The sequence below is a fragment of the Polyodon spathula genome, chromosome 1 (genome assembly GCF_017654505.1).
Source record: "Polyodon spathula isolate WHYD16114869_AA chromosome 1, ASM1765450v1, whole genome shotgun sequence".
NCBI lineage: Eukaryota > Metazoa > Chordata > Actinopteri > Acipenseriformes > Polyodontidae > Polyodon > Polyodon spathula.
This window is the reverse complement of record NC_054534.1, coordinates 55,737,187-55,751,558: the sequence shown is the minus strand read 5'-3', so window position 1 is coordinate 55,751,558 and position 14,372 is coordinate 55,737,187. Positions and strand designations below refer to the sequence as shown.

At 36.0% G+C, this 14,372-nt stretch overlaps 1 protein-coding gene across 3 annotated transcripts in view; it reads right to left on the bottom strand.

Moving 5' to 3' along the window:
• The window catches only part of jak2b (Janus kinase 2b), a 130,452-nt gene that overhangs the window by 43,273 nt on the left and 72,807 nt on the right, over positions 1–14,372 (bottom strand). The window contains exon 1 of one of the 3 annotated variants that reach the window (XM_041257613.1): positions 13,503–13,510. The exons of the other annotated variants lie outside the window; for them this stretch is intronic. The gene's annotated coding sequence lies outside the window, so the exon portion shown is untranslated. Of the gene's footprint in view, positions 1–13,502; positions 13,511–14,372 lie in introns of those variants that run through there. 3 annotated transcript variants of the gene reach the window in all.

The following is a 14,372-nucleotide window of genomic DNA, read 5'->3' as shown; positions in this document are numbered from 1 at the left end:
ATCTATTGCAGTCCAGAAAAACACTTTGGCTTGTTTGTGTGTGTGTCCTGTGTGGAACTGATACATCATGGATGGTGGTGAGTTCAGTGTATTTAACTACCAGCAGTTCCTTGCAGTGCAGAGCAATGGTTCTGCTATTGTATCTTATTGTACCACAAGCCATTGTATCTGATGTGTACAAGGCCCTAAACAGAGGGATCCCTGTGTAGAAGTTACCTACATACATATGGTAGCTAAGATTTAGGAGGAAAAAAACACAAGATCCCAAACTATTTTGTCAGTGCTCTGTAAGCATGGAGGGCAGCCAGGTGTCTCAATCCGAGTCTCATTCCCTGTGTACTGATCTTATTAAAACCTATCAGTGTACCCATTGGAACTCTTACAGTTTGTATATTTTAATCCCATAACAGGCAGACTTCATAGGAATGCACTGCTTAAAGAGAATCCTCCCCTTGAACAGCATGAGGGACCCATCTACAGATATATTTTGGCCAGGTGTACATATCTCTTCTCATACTTATGCTTCAGATGGTCTAGAAGTGGCCATAATTTGAAGAGCCTGTCAAACTGAGGATGGTCCTTTGGGAGAGCCATAGCACTGTTGTTGTAACGTAAAATCTTAACATTAACTGGAATCTGTCCCGGGTCTTTGTGGAGGGGAAAACTGGGGCAGCATAGATTGGGTTGGTGGACCAAAATAAATTAATTCCAGGTGTATCCCCTATTCCCATTAGAAGAGATAAGCCCCAGAATGTTTTCATTTCAATAACATTTGTGGGGACCCACTTGTGCACCCCAGAATGTGGCCCCAGGTTGTTCCCATGTTATGCCAGATATGCCTCCCTTTCGCTAACACACAGGTCTTGAAGATTTCAACATCAGTAAAGTAGATGTATCAAATAAGCTACAGTAGCTAATCACCATGCCAGATATGATTTATCCAAGGGTTCTTCAGGAAGGGTAGAAATATGCAGAACAATGGCTACTATAATGAATAGTTCTATAGAAACATGTCAGGTCCCTGAAGACTAGAAGCTTGCAAATGTTGTGGGATATGACAGACCCAGGAAATTAGAGACCTATTAGTTTAACTTCCATAACTTCCAAAATGATGGAAGCAATATTAAGAGGTAAGACTGAAAACTATTTTATACAGCAAAAATATTATAGGGCAGTGGTTCCCAACTTGCGGTCTGCGAGTAACTCCAGGTGGTCCGCAAACAACTTCCAAAATTCGGTTATGCAGTTCTTGCAAAAACCCATTTCTACACAATCACACGTTGTGCTACTAGTATTACTAAGCAACACAACAAACAGCTTTAACCACGTAATATATAATTAAAAGATATGGGTGTAGTCTGCAATTTTTTTTTTCTTTTATTACGGGTGTGTTTATAAATGAAATTACTGTATATTACAGCTTCCTATGATGCAGTACCAAGCATCACCTTCAAAGCCGCCATTAAGTGAAACAGCTTTCTAATGTGAAACAAATACTAACTAAATAACTTACACATTACGAAGGCACATTTGTCTTGTCAAAATTACATAAATATTATTTTTAGCCAGTATTTAAAAAAAAAAAAAAAAAATTGGAATTCATGTAAATGCACTGCTTTTTAATCTGTGCTCATTCTACCAGGAGTGCCGCCACCAGGGTGGGTAGGGGGGCCATGGCCCCGGCACTTTTCTGACAGGCGGGGGCTACTATACAGTTTGGCCCCCTTACTTCTACTCTGAAAAAATAAAGCTGCCATTTTTTTTGTTTGTTTTAATGTCCTCAGTGTAGCGACATGGCACTGTTGTGTTTTAACATGTTTTTTTTTTCTTAAACTGTGGTTCATTTAAATTAGAACTCACTTTCTATGGCTATGGGAAAGGAAAACAAAAGGGAACATGCGAACATAGCTGTGTGGTGATGTCAGGAAGAAAAATACTGCGGTGCAAAAGACGCAGCATGTGCCGTTTTTATTTTTAAATACAAAAAATAAATAAAATATTTTAACAAAAAACCCAGTGCTCACAGAGCAAAATAAATATTGAACAAACACAAAACCTCGAACAAAAACACAAGTCAGGCTGGGCAATCACTTTTGCTGACCCTGTATTTAGTTAGGATTTTAAACTGCTCTCGCTCTCCTTTGAACACCCACCCAGAGCAGGGAGAACTGCAGGCTTTTATATTAGTGACCGAGGGATTAAGTAGCTATCAATTATCTGATAATCTCTTGGTCACATTCTGCGTGGGTTTTTAATGTGGATGGGGCTTTCCATCCACGCTGCACTACAATACAAAACATACGGCTCTTCGCTGTCACATTTAATAAAACAATAACAACACGGCTACACCGTCATACATACAAATAATAAATCATAATAAACACAAAATACTAAACTGCACAGGGGCAGAGGGGAAACCTGTTCTAAAATAAACAAATAAATGTACAGGGCTCCTCGCCCTGTTTCAGAACATAACAGTTTCTTAGCTGGATGTGGCCAGATTGAATCGACCTGCATGACAGAAAGTGGATTTACACCAGAGTTTATTTAAATCAGGTATTATCTATATATAATATATATATATATATATATATATATATATATATATATATATATATATATATATATATATATATAACCTCCTGAATGTACGGTTGCGTGTTTTGCCGAAATCCATTTCAGGCTTTCTTGTTGACTGCTTCCCAAGCACAAATAACTCTTTATTTGGCTGTACTGTGTAGTTACAATACTGCTAAGCTTAAGGGTCTACTGGTTTCTTCTAAATTTTGGTAGAATTAATGGTAGCTCTGATGTGTACCAGTAGATTTTTTCAAAATGACAATAGCTAGACATATAAAGAAAAAGAAAGAAACGCGGTCATTTAACTATCCCTACTACCAGCCGATCGTATTAACTATGTTTTATAAACAAGCTCTCACTTGTGAAGTTTGACATTAATTATGTTGTTGCAGTTTTAAAAGTTAATTTCCCATTTTTCTAGAGTTTAGTATTCTGGCACGGCGAGCAATATTAAAAAAGTTAGTTAGTTAGGTTAGTTAGGTTAGTTAGTTAAGGGAACTTTGTATCTTCTGGAGCATTTGGTCTCCTTTACTATTAAGAGCAGTGGAGGTGTCTGGATGAGTAGAATGGTTGGTTGTCCTTTGATCTTTATGAAATTTTGCTTATTTTTAGAACGGGGTCTCCCCATCCGCCCCTGTGTAATTTTCATTGTTTATTATGATTTATTGTATTTAAATATGACGGCGTAGCCGTGAGTTTCGTTTGTTATTGTTTTAAATGTGTTCTGGCAGAGGAGTGGTAGGAAGCTCGTCCTCTGCCAGGAATAATTAAAACCTTGTGGTAATGTGTGGCTGTCGGCTAGTGCGTTGTTAAACTAGTCGGCAGTCACACGTGTAATTAATACATTCGTGCAGCTTGTGGCCGAGGGGTAATAGAATAATTACGAGCTAGTTAAACCCCTCGGCCCCGGTATAAAAAGCCTGCAGCTCTCCATGTTCCGGGTGGGTGTGTACAGGAGCACAGCACGGGAGAGTGAGAGGAGAGGAAAAAAAAAACTAAAATACAGATTCCAGGAACAGTGACAGCAACTACCCAGCCTGACCTAGGATCCTACTATTTTTTTGTGTTTCTTGATTTGTTTTATTTATCTATTTCTTTTGTACTCTGTGAGCAAAGTGTTTTTTTCATTTAAATATTTATTTTTGTCTTTAATAAACTGCGAACCACCCGTCTTTTTCCACCGCAGTACATTGTTTGTTTTTGTTCCTGCTGCTGGCCTGATGTCACCGCAACGGCCAGCCTGCCACTGGGACCTTCCGTTTTTTTAGTGGAGGGTCCTGGACCATCAAATGGGGAAATGTTTTCGAGAGCCCTGCCCATTGTGGAAACGAATATTGGTCATGTTGAGACTTAATAGATTCATCAATCATATTAAATTAATACAATACCAAAGCTAAAGAATATTAGTTACCTTTTGAAGTTAAATAAATACAAGAGACTATTTTCACTTTCCTGTTCTAATCACATGCTGAACAACTCCCAGCTAAATCTAGAGAAAATATAACATTTGCAATGCTGTTATATCATAACATTATGTAAAACTAATATTCTAGAACAGGCTGTGAATGCTTTACTTTGCTCCACTGAATTAACTATAAAGCAGAAGTCAAACAGTAGTTAAATTTATAATTTTTTTTTCTTCTGTGTATTTCAGGCAGAAACAGTACCAAAGTAGGTATCACTTTATTTTTAAATACCCTGTTACTTGTAGTTTTTGCACTTGGAAACTAGTGAATGGCCAGTTTTTACGAATAACAGTAGACCGTTGTGTTTGTGGTTTGTTGGTTTCCTTGTTCTACAATATTAAATTCATAGTCCAACAGGCCCCTTGGCACTTTATATTGTTACAATATTTTCTTTGTTCAAATAACATTAACACTAGAGATTAAGAGACTAGAGACAACCACTGAGATTTCAGACTACATACAACCGCCACACCTGCAAAATGTACGGCTCAATTTTAAAACGGCTTCGATATGAAAACGCGAAAAACAATCAGAAACAAGTTAATATTTAGTTATGAACATCATACATAACATTTTTAGATCAGAAACACTATTTCCACTGAAAATTAAACTTTTTTCTTATTTTTTTCAAGAGCACATATACATAAACATGAAAAACTTTAATAAAATAAACTTTACGCAACAAACTTCTATGTAAACAAGTGTAGAAAGCTGTATGCACATAGAAAATTATTTTAAAAAAATAACTAGTTATAAAAATAGTATACAACAAAAATATCACATAACTTATGCAACGTGAAAGAGCTTTGAGTAAAACAGAGTTCAAAGGCTCTGTCTTTCTGTTCAGAGTGCTAGTAGAGCTTTTTAAGTACAATCTACACAGAAAACACTATTTTCAACTGTACCAGTCCACTTTCCAGACTGCCTTTTCACAACGTGCGCAGACATCAAAAGTTCTGTTTTTACTGCATTTAGCAACCTGGCATTGTCTTCTATTCCGTGTGCCAGTGGACGCATCGCTGGCTTTCGTGTCTTTTATCAAAATGTTTCTCCTGTAGCTCCAGGGCTAGCTGCAAAACAAAATCCCTCCGAGTGATTGTGTTGCCGGTGCACTCCTTGTACAAAACCAAAACCTTAATGGCTTCCAGGTCCAAAACATAAAAAAAAAAAAAAAAAAAAACACACATCCACAGACCACCTGCGAGTACCACCTTGACAGAATACAGCCGTGCCATTTGATCCAGTATATCCACACCGTACGTACTTTGTTGTGTTGTAAAATGCAACAGTCTCTGGCTTTCGTTCAGCATCAGTCCCGATGGTCACTGATTTGATTTTGCACCTGTATACACTCAGGGTGGCACAGTAATTCTGCCTTAGAAATGTAGTGTAAATAATAATAATAATAATAATAATAATAATAATAATAATAAATGATGTGCAGAATGACTCAGTGTTTCAAGCACTCAGCAGGATTATAATACGTTCTTTCACAATTAATTTAATTGTATTACAAAGCCCAGACTAAATTGTCGGGTATACTGTATTGATTTCAATGTGCTGCATAAACTGTGAGTCTGGCGGTTGAAGAAGCAAGTGCTTAGAACTTATTCATTTTTATGATTCTGCAGCTGAAACACTATATGGGTATTTAATTATCAAAAAGCGGCTATACATTTTGCCTGGATCTTAACATGGATCCTAAGGGATGAGCTAAATTTTTAAAGCAAAAGTGACTTTCAAAGCATCCAATATTATGCAAACTGCCTTTGTTTACTGATCTTAAAATAATAATAATAATAATAATAATAATAATAATAATAATAATAATAATAATAATAACGCAGTACTTTACAGTAAAAGAAACCACAAAAACCTTCATCCCGGCTCTGTCGTCATCTCAGTGTCTGTGGGTTATTTGCACTTCTGCTATATCATGAGCAGAACAAGAACACACATGAAAAAGCATTACAGATACATTACAGTGCTTACACATCTAGAGAGACTAGGAGGAGTAAAATGACGATTTAGTTTATTTTGCTTAAACATGGACAATTCCAGTTTTATGGATGTGACATTTTTGTATACCTTCAGTATACACAGGAACAATTATTTCTTCTAGTTGGTTCAGGTGGGTTATTGAGGATTGACCTCCTCTGGTTCTGCCTCTTTCTATTTTCAGTATTGTCCCTTCTTTTTGTTTTCATTTAAGGTAGTGGATCACATTTCTTTGAGTGCATAAGCCCAGGGCAGAGGCTGGGCAGGAACCGGTGACCCCACACATTGCAACTGAACGCCTTAACTACTATTATTAACTACTATTATTAACTACTATTCAAAATAGCTGGGGGCTCTGGCGGTCAACGAACAGGCAGAGAGCAGACAACTGACAACTGCTATTTTATTGACATAATTTTTTTCTTAATGGCTTTCATGCTCTTTTCTTATCAGGCTTCTCTCGCTCATTCACTACTTCGAATCTACTCTGCAAGGCTTTGAGATCGACTGCTAGCTCACAATCAAAAGGTTGGGGGACGACTGTTATAGAGCTTTGAAGTTCATCTAAATCTCACCCGCGATGCCCTGCCACTGAATCTGTAGGGAATAACAGCCAATGATTGGACTGCATACACCTTGACCGGATGGTACAGTAAGCGTGTCCCAGCAGAACATCTCGTCATATAAGGAGGACACTGACACACGTCAGGGCTGAGCTAAGACAAGACCAGTCTATGCTACCTGGATAATAAACCTTTTTTGCGAGCAAACAAAAGAATCAAAATCTCTGATCACTGTCTGTGGAACCGGGATCAGAGTTTGTGATCTACACAGTAGGGCTAAATTTAGAGATTCTGGAGTTCCCCCGAAAGTATAGCGCTCGCCAAATTCACAGCAACATTTGTTTCTTAAGTTTAGTTTTTCACAGTGTGTATTCTGGGTTTTTTGAGTGACATATTCATCACATACAATAAGGGCTTCCTTCTGTTTTTTGAGTTATTAATTGTATTTTTTGGTGCTATTTTTTGAATTTTATGTAAATCAGGTTTTTTTGGGGGCTTTCGTTTTTGATATACTGTATGAAATTTGCTTTTTTGGTTACTTTCCAAAATGCTTGAGTGTTTTTTTTTTTTTTCTGTCAAATTATGTATAGTAGTAACTCGACAGTACTTGCACACTTAAGTTGTACCTTCTTTCCTTTGCTGTCTTCCACAATGAAATCCCTATGGTCACAGGCACATTCTTCTGGGGTTTTTGTGTGTAGGCATTTTTGTATATTTCGTCACAATTCTGTTTTAAATCCTCTGTATCTTAACTGTAATACAGTTTTAAATCCTGCTAACAAGCCTCCATTTCTAGTTGTAATCTCGTTTTAAATCTCACAAGCGGAGTCTCCAATAGAAATGTAGGAATGTGCTGTCACTCAGTAGTTGGGGCGGGTTTAAAGTATTCAGAACTACTAGTATTCAAACTACTTCTGGCTGTCTAAAAACTTCAGCATTTTAAACAGAGTCCAGATTTGGGTGCACAAGCAAATAGTGATCGCTACCTCAAATTTGGGTAGTGAATCAATTAGGGTCTGTTTCTGTCTGCAATACAGATCAGGTATGTCAGTCCAAAATGTTTCACTTATGTTTTCCAACACTGGCCCAACTTGCAAAATAAATGTCTCGTACAGTAATCAATGTTTTGTTTTTCTTTTGCGTTGCAATCCTAGTTTTTGCTATGTGGAATATAATAAAAGAGAAATAAGAAGGTGAGTAAATGTTGTTTTAGACATTATTTTACGACGACTAAATTTTAAAATTTCATATTATGATGGCAACAATTCCATGTCTTCAGCAGTTAATATGCAAAAGATAATTGTCCCATACGTGTTTGAACCCTTGAATAGCCAAATTTGCAGAATCCCGAGAGTGTAAACTATAGCCAGTGGTTGTACTTTCTACCAGAGCACTCAAACCTTTAAAAACCTTAAACACAAAACACTACCAATTAAAAAACCTCCAGTTCATACTGTAGGTCAGATCAGCCCAATGTTATGTACATATGACAATCATGTCAAAGGTGAACATACTAGAACAAATCTGCAACATGAAGTTGATAGTTTATCTCATTTATGTAGATCTCCTTACAAGCAAACTGAGAAATATAATCTAAAAAAGGGAGAACAGTATCAGTCACCAACTTCAACCTGCTAGACAGGGGAAAAGCCTTCTTGTTCCTAAAAAGAAAACCTAATTTAGGTCCCAATTTTAAAACCAATTTATCATTATGGATCTAATGACAGTTAGATCTCCAGGGTTAAATTTTTGGTAAATAGTAGTATACCATTAAATATATATATATATATATATATATATATATATATATATATATATATATATATATACATACATATATATATATATATATATATATATATATATATATATATATATATATATATATATATATACATATATAATATATATATATATATATATATATATATATATATACACATATATATATATATATATATATATATATATATATATATACATATATATATATATATGTATATAATATATATATATATATTATATATATATCATGTATCTATATATATATATATATATATATAATATATATATATATCTATATATATATATATATATATATATATATGTTATGTATTATATATATAGATATATATATATCTATATATATTATATATATATTTTTAAATCAGCGAATTTTAATAAAACAATATAAAAGTAGGTTAAACTTTACGGGTTAATAATAAGTCTGAGTGTCGAGTGGCGGCCCAGCCCGAAGATGAACACACACACGCTGTCCTCAGAATCGTGTGCCGTCAGCCGCCCGCTTCTTTACACACAGCGAACTCACCACACAGCCACCCAGGAGCTACGGTGTAGGAGGACAATGCAGCTCCCGGGCAGCTAACAGGCAAGCCCGCAGGCGCCCGGCCAGACTACAGGGGTCGCTGGTGTGCAGTGAGCCGAGGACACCCTGGCCGACCTAGACCCCCCTAAACATCTGCAATCAGTTTGCTTGAGCAATCTGGTTCTCATACACAACAATATTAAAATGGCATGATCATTAAAAGAGAGGTTAAAGTCAAACCGATTACAAAATATTTGTGTATGTTTAGACTTACTTGCATTTAGTATGGAAAATAAAATTACTTTTGCAACCGGACATTATTTTATTTGTATTCATTTTCATTTTTATTATAATTTTAATATTAATAGATTAAGTTCTTTGCATCACTTTATTATATCAGTAACGATTGCACAACTTTACTGAAAAAAAGAAGGGTGTATTAAAACAAATATCCCAGTCATTTAATAGGAAATGTTATTCAGTTATCACATTTTAACAATGCATCCTGTATTTCACACAAGAAGAAACAAACTCTAGTTTTTTGTACAGTCTTCATATATAAAAGGCCTCCCCCTACAGTATATCTCAGAAGGGGGGGGGCTTTACTAAGATAACCATGTCAACCACTACCCTTTCAGTTTTTCACATTTACCTTTGTTTTGAACTTCAAATATCTTCTCACTTAAGCCTGTCCCAAAGCCTAAACTTCAAATGAATAATAAAAAAAAAAAACTTCATATCATTCATGTAATTCACAACCCTAACATGACAAGCACAAAATGTCGTATCATTTCATTGCCTGTTGTCCTGTGTCTATAGTATGCGGAATACGTTTAGTTTTTTTAAATCTTACTGAATGGCATATTTAATTCTACCATGACACTCGCCTGCGGTCAAAGTCTGTTACTTCCAACACTCAAAATATCACAGTAGAACACACGCGTCAAAAAGAAAACCAATACATACAGATAATAATAAAAAAGATTTCAGCTAAAGCCCAGCAAGGTTCATCATAAGAATCTAAATATGTAAAAAAATAAAAATAAAAATAAAAACACTGGGGACTCTTTTGAGTCATTTACAAGAAAATTATGCAATACAGGGAAACTCCCACATTATGACCAGCTCAATACAAACTCTCTGATAGTACCTTTTCATCTGGAGAAAATCTGAAGATCTCTCGTTATTAGACCAGCTCTTTAAGACTATTTTGCTTTGTGCTTTTGGTGGTCAGAATAGAGAGATTCCAATGTACTGTACTGACTAAAAAGAAACAAACATGCACAGATAAAAAAGCATCAACAAAAACAAGAACCCTGAATGATATCGCTTATTTGCCAGTTCGCATCCACAGAATTGGCAGGAAAACATGTTTCCTTGAACAATGGGTAGACAGCAGTGTCCTGTGTGTGTGTGTGTGTGTGTGTGTGTGTGTGTGTGTGTGTGTGTGTGTGTGTGTGGAGGGAGGGGTCTATAACTTGCATTGGTCACTTGTTGTTGATGTTTTTAGTCCAGGCTTTTTTCTAACAGCTTTCTACAGAAGAGAAACCACAATGATGAGACACAAGAAGGCAAGGGAACAATTTGAATTATGCCCACTTCAGAGATTCTGATAAAACAAAGTCCAAAAACGAAATCCTCACCAGTCTCTCATCTTCCTACTTCCTTAGGTTTTGACATGATTTTCCATCCGATCTTCTTGATTTTCTTTGGTTTGGGTTTCTCTACTTTTCGTCAGTTGTTCTCCGTTCCTTGGGACTTACTAAAGCGAATACGACTGCTTTCTTCTTTTGTGAAGCGACTAGGTGTCAGTTCTGCCGTCCTTTTTGTACTGAAAGGAAGATCTGTGTACCCACTCTGTCGTCATTTCTACAAAAGCTTCGACACACACGGACTCTCACCGACCGTACACGGTTTTCGACTGGTGGGTTCCTCTTTTCTTCCTTTTCTTCTTGTCGACCTCCCCACCTTTGACATTCTTCTTCTCTACCTACTCTTGGCATCTTCTGTTTACAAAAATGTCTTGTTTTTCTAACAGCTTTCTACAGAAGAGAAACCACAATGATGAGACACAAGAAGGCAAGGGAACAATTTGAATTATGCCCACTTCAGAGCCAGTCAAGCTTTCTTCTAGCTACAAGACTGCTACAAAAGGTGTGCTACATGAGGCCTAAGAGTATGCAAATGTTAGCTGACCACCAAGTCAAAAGTCTTACAGCTGCAGTGAATGGCCTTGTTCATTTTACATACAACTGTTTTCAAGGCTGATTGTAGTCTATACAAACAGTAGTATGTAAAACGGCTCAGTAGTCCGACTTCAGGGAAGTCAAACACTTGGCTTTATAATCCAGTGAAAGATGTATGCGACTCCTATTGCATAACAGTTTCACCCATGCCAGGTTTTAATACCATTTTGATTAGGAATGTCAGATGTGTCATCTTAAACTCATAGTGAAACCAAAAAAAAATGGATTGAACTGCTACACAATGGGAGTCTATTTACAGCCCTGCTTATTTCAAACACAACCTTTAAAAAAATGTCTATGTAATTATCGGTCAGCTGAAGAAACAGTAAGTTTGAGAACCCTTCAAATATGCCACTAGCATGGGGAAGGTAAAGGTGATATCGTGAACCAGATGGGAATAAGTCAATGTTGTTGGATTAGCCATTTATTTTGTACACAGAGATCACAAACAGAACACCTTTATCCTCAAAGGCTGACAAAACAAGTCCTAAGTCTCTGGAGAATTACTGAACAGTCGGTGTTCATAGTTGCAACCAATCACATAGAATTGCAGATGGGTTTATCCACTGACTTGCTAAAACAAACTGGCGGCTATCCTTGCCTGAACAATCACTCTCGCTGCGTGAACAGGTTAGACTACTAACAGCAATGGCTTATACTATTGTACTGTTTTGGAATTATTTTCTTCGTCCACAAGATATTTATAAATCTGCGTGCAAACGACTTTGCTTCATGTGTAGCGATAGGTGACAATTGCAGAAATCAACACTGTCATGTCACATGACTTTGCCATGTTTACAATGCAGTGCACTGATGTTTCTTGTGGTTTAAACACTTCTTTGTGCATCAAAAAACCCACCACAACAACAGGAAGGGCTGTAATATGACAGAAGTATTTGGTAACACATTTTCTATTGAAAATGTCTGTATTCAATTTCAGTTCACCACAGGTTCCCTCTAAGAAAAGTACGTTTGTGAATAATACAAAATCATTTATGAACCAGTTATTTTCACAATTCATACTGTAAAAATATTTTACACGTTTCAAAACATTTTTTTATTTCTTTAAAGTATACATTTTACATTGTTTTTAGCAATAATGAAATACACTAGTTTCAGGTCTGGTGCCAATTAAATTTCTTTAAAACAAAAATATTTACATTGATACTTGAGCACTGTATATGATACAAATAGTTTAAAACAATTACAAAAAAAGAACCACGTCCTTGTTTCATTTTACCTTTAAAAAATATTTACATAGGCTTATGCTTATGTTAAGAAAGATTATAGTATTCCTTTTGTAAGTAAAGAAGTGACCACATTTCATTTGATCAGAAAAGGAATATGATTTAATCTTATTACACCTTGATCCATGTCTCAGCCTAAAATAAACTCCAGCCAAGATCAGCAAAGAAATTAGCCTTGGTAAAATGTGTCGTTATCTATTGTTTCGATTGTCACTTGTAGGTCTGAGCTTGTCATACTGCTCTCCAAAACTACTGTACATAACAGCCTCACATAGTTGAAGACAAAGCTGGAGCACAGGTGTGAATTCAACATTCATAAGGATCTAAATTCTACATCTGTTATATCTAATTACAGCACTCCATCTTTATAGTGCAGCTCTTTAAACAGTAGAATCTGTTAAAAATAGGGGTGTGACGATTCATCGAATATCGATGCATTGCAAGCTTTTATAAAACGATCCCATACACAATCCATTGCTAACGTATCGTGATACAGCAATAAACATGCCAAACTATGTTTTAATTTGTATTCCGCTCCATGCATTCATCAGTCAATCAAAAGAAAAGGATCAGTTCCATTATCCAATGGTTGTATGTAAATTGTAAGTGGGCGTATCCTGTTATGCAACGTGCAGCACTAAAGCGGCTTCAGGAATTCGAGCTGGAGAGCAATGGCGGGGAGCGACTCAAAGCTTGAGAGTGAAACTCGGAACCTGCAATTGGGTTTCCTTTCATAAAGAAAATAGCTTGAAGAAACTTGACAAACAAAATACTGCGTGCAAGCTATTCAAAACAAACATAAAATACACTGGCAATACAATGTGTCAATGCATATACACCGGCATCATGCAGGCATCAGTTGGCAGGATGTGTATAGAAAAACGAACGACACGGTCAAGTGTAACAAGTCTTCGTCATCCAGGAATCACAGGTGATTTTTCCAGTTATAATATTTAAAAAAGTTATCATATATAATGTTGCTGCACATGAACTACAACAGCAGAACAATATTCAAAGCTCAGCTTTTCCGAAGTTTAAAAAATGTACAAACAATTAATTTATATCAATGAAAACACTTTTTATTCTTCATACACCCAGGTTGTAATGTTCCCAAAACAATTTTAATACAAAAAGCGAAACTTTGTCTGCTAAAGGTCTTTTCAAAATATGAGTTGTATAGGCTGAACAAGCTAATTGTATCTAATATTTTAATAACTGGAAAAGGTAAAACATATAAACATGTAGGCTACTGTACATGTCTACTGACATCATGTAATTCAGTACCAATATTAACTGTACATCTACGTAAGTGATATATCAAGCAAAACACAAACAAAATAACATAGAAATGTCTGACGGCATAATATGACAGACACTAGAGTATTAACAGCCACCCCAGCTGACAGCTAATACTGCTGACTCCTGCAGATACTGAGACTAGCAACCCTAGTTTTGTCCATGTGTACAGTACTTTTCCATTACACTAAGCAAGACAATATTGTGTTACAGGGTATCACTGCCACATTGATGACAAGTCATTCTTTAAAATAAACCTAATATGCCAAACTGGTCTGTCTGACTAATATATTTACATCACACACAATGTGTGTGGGCGGTTATTCTAAAGGTGTGTCACCTGGGTTTAGAACAACTTCTGTAAATGCCCATTCCTTTGACTTGCACACTTTTTTTTTTTTTTTTTTTTTTTTACTTTAGCCTATAGGCTACCGGTAATGCAATATTGGTACAATGCAGAAATAATCTGATTATTTTAAATTGAAACAAAATTATTTTAGCACTTTTTTTTTTTTTTTTTTTTTTTTTTTTTTTTTTAACTGTAGCCTACTTTGTGCACACTTAGTGCAAAGTATAACTGCTTTCTGAGGATATAGAGTGCAGAGTGTGAACTCTGGTAGGTGTTACAAAATAGATCATGGTGCCACATT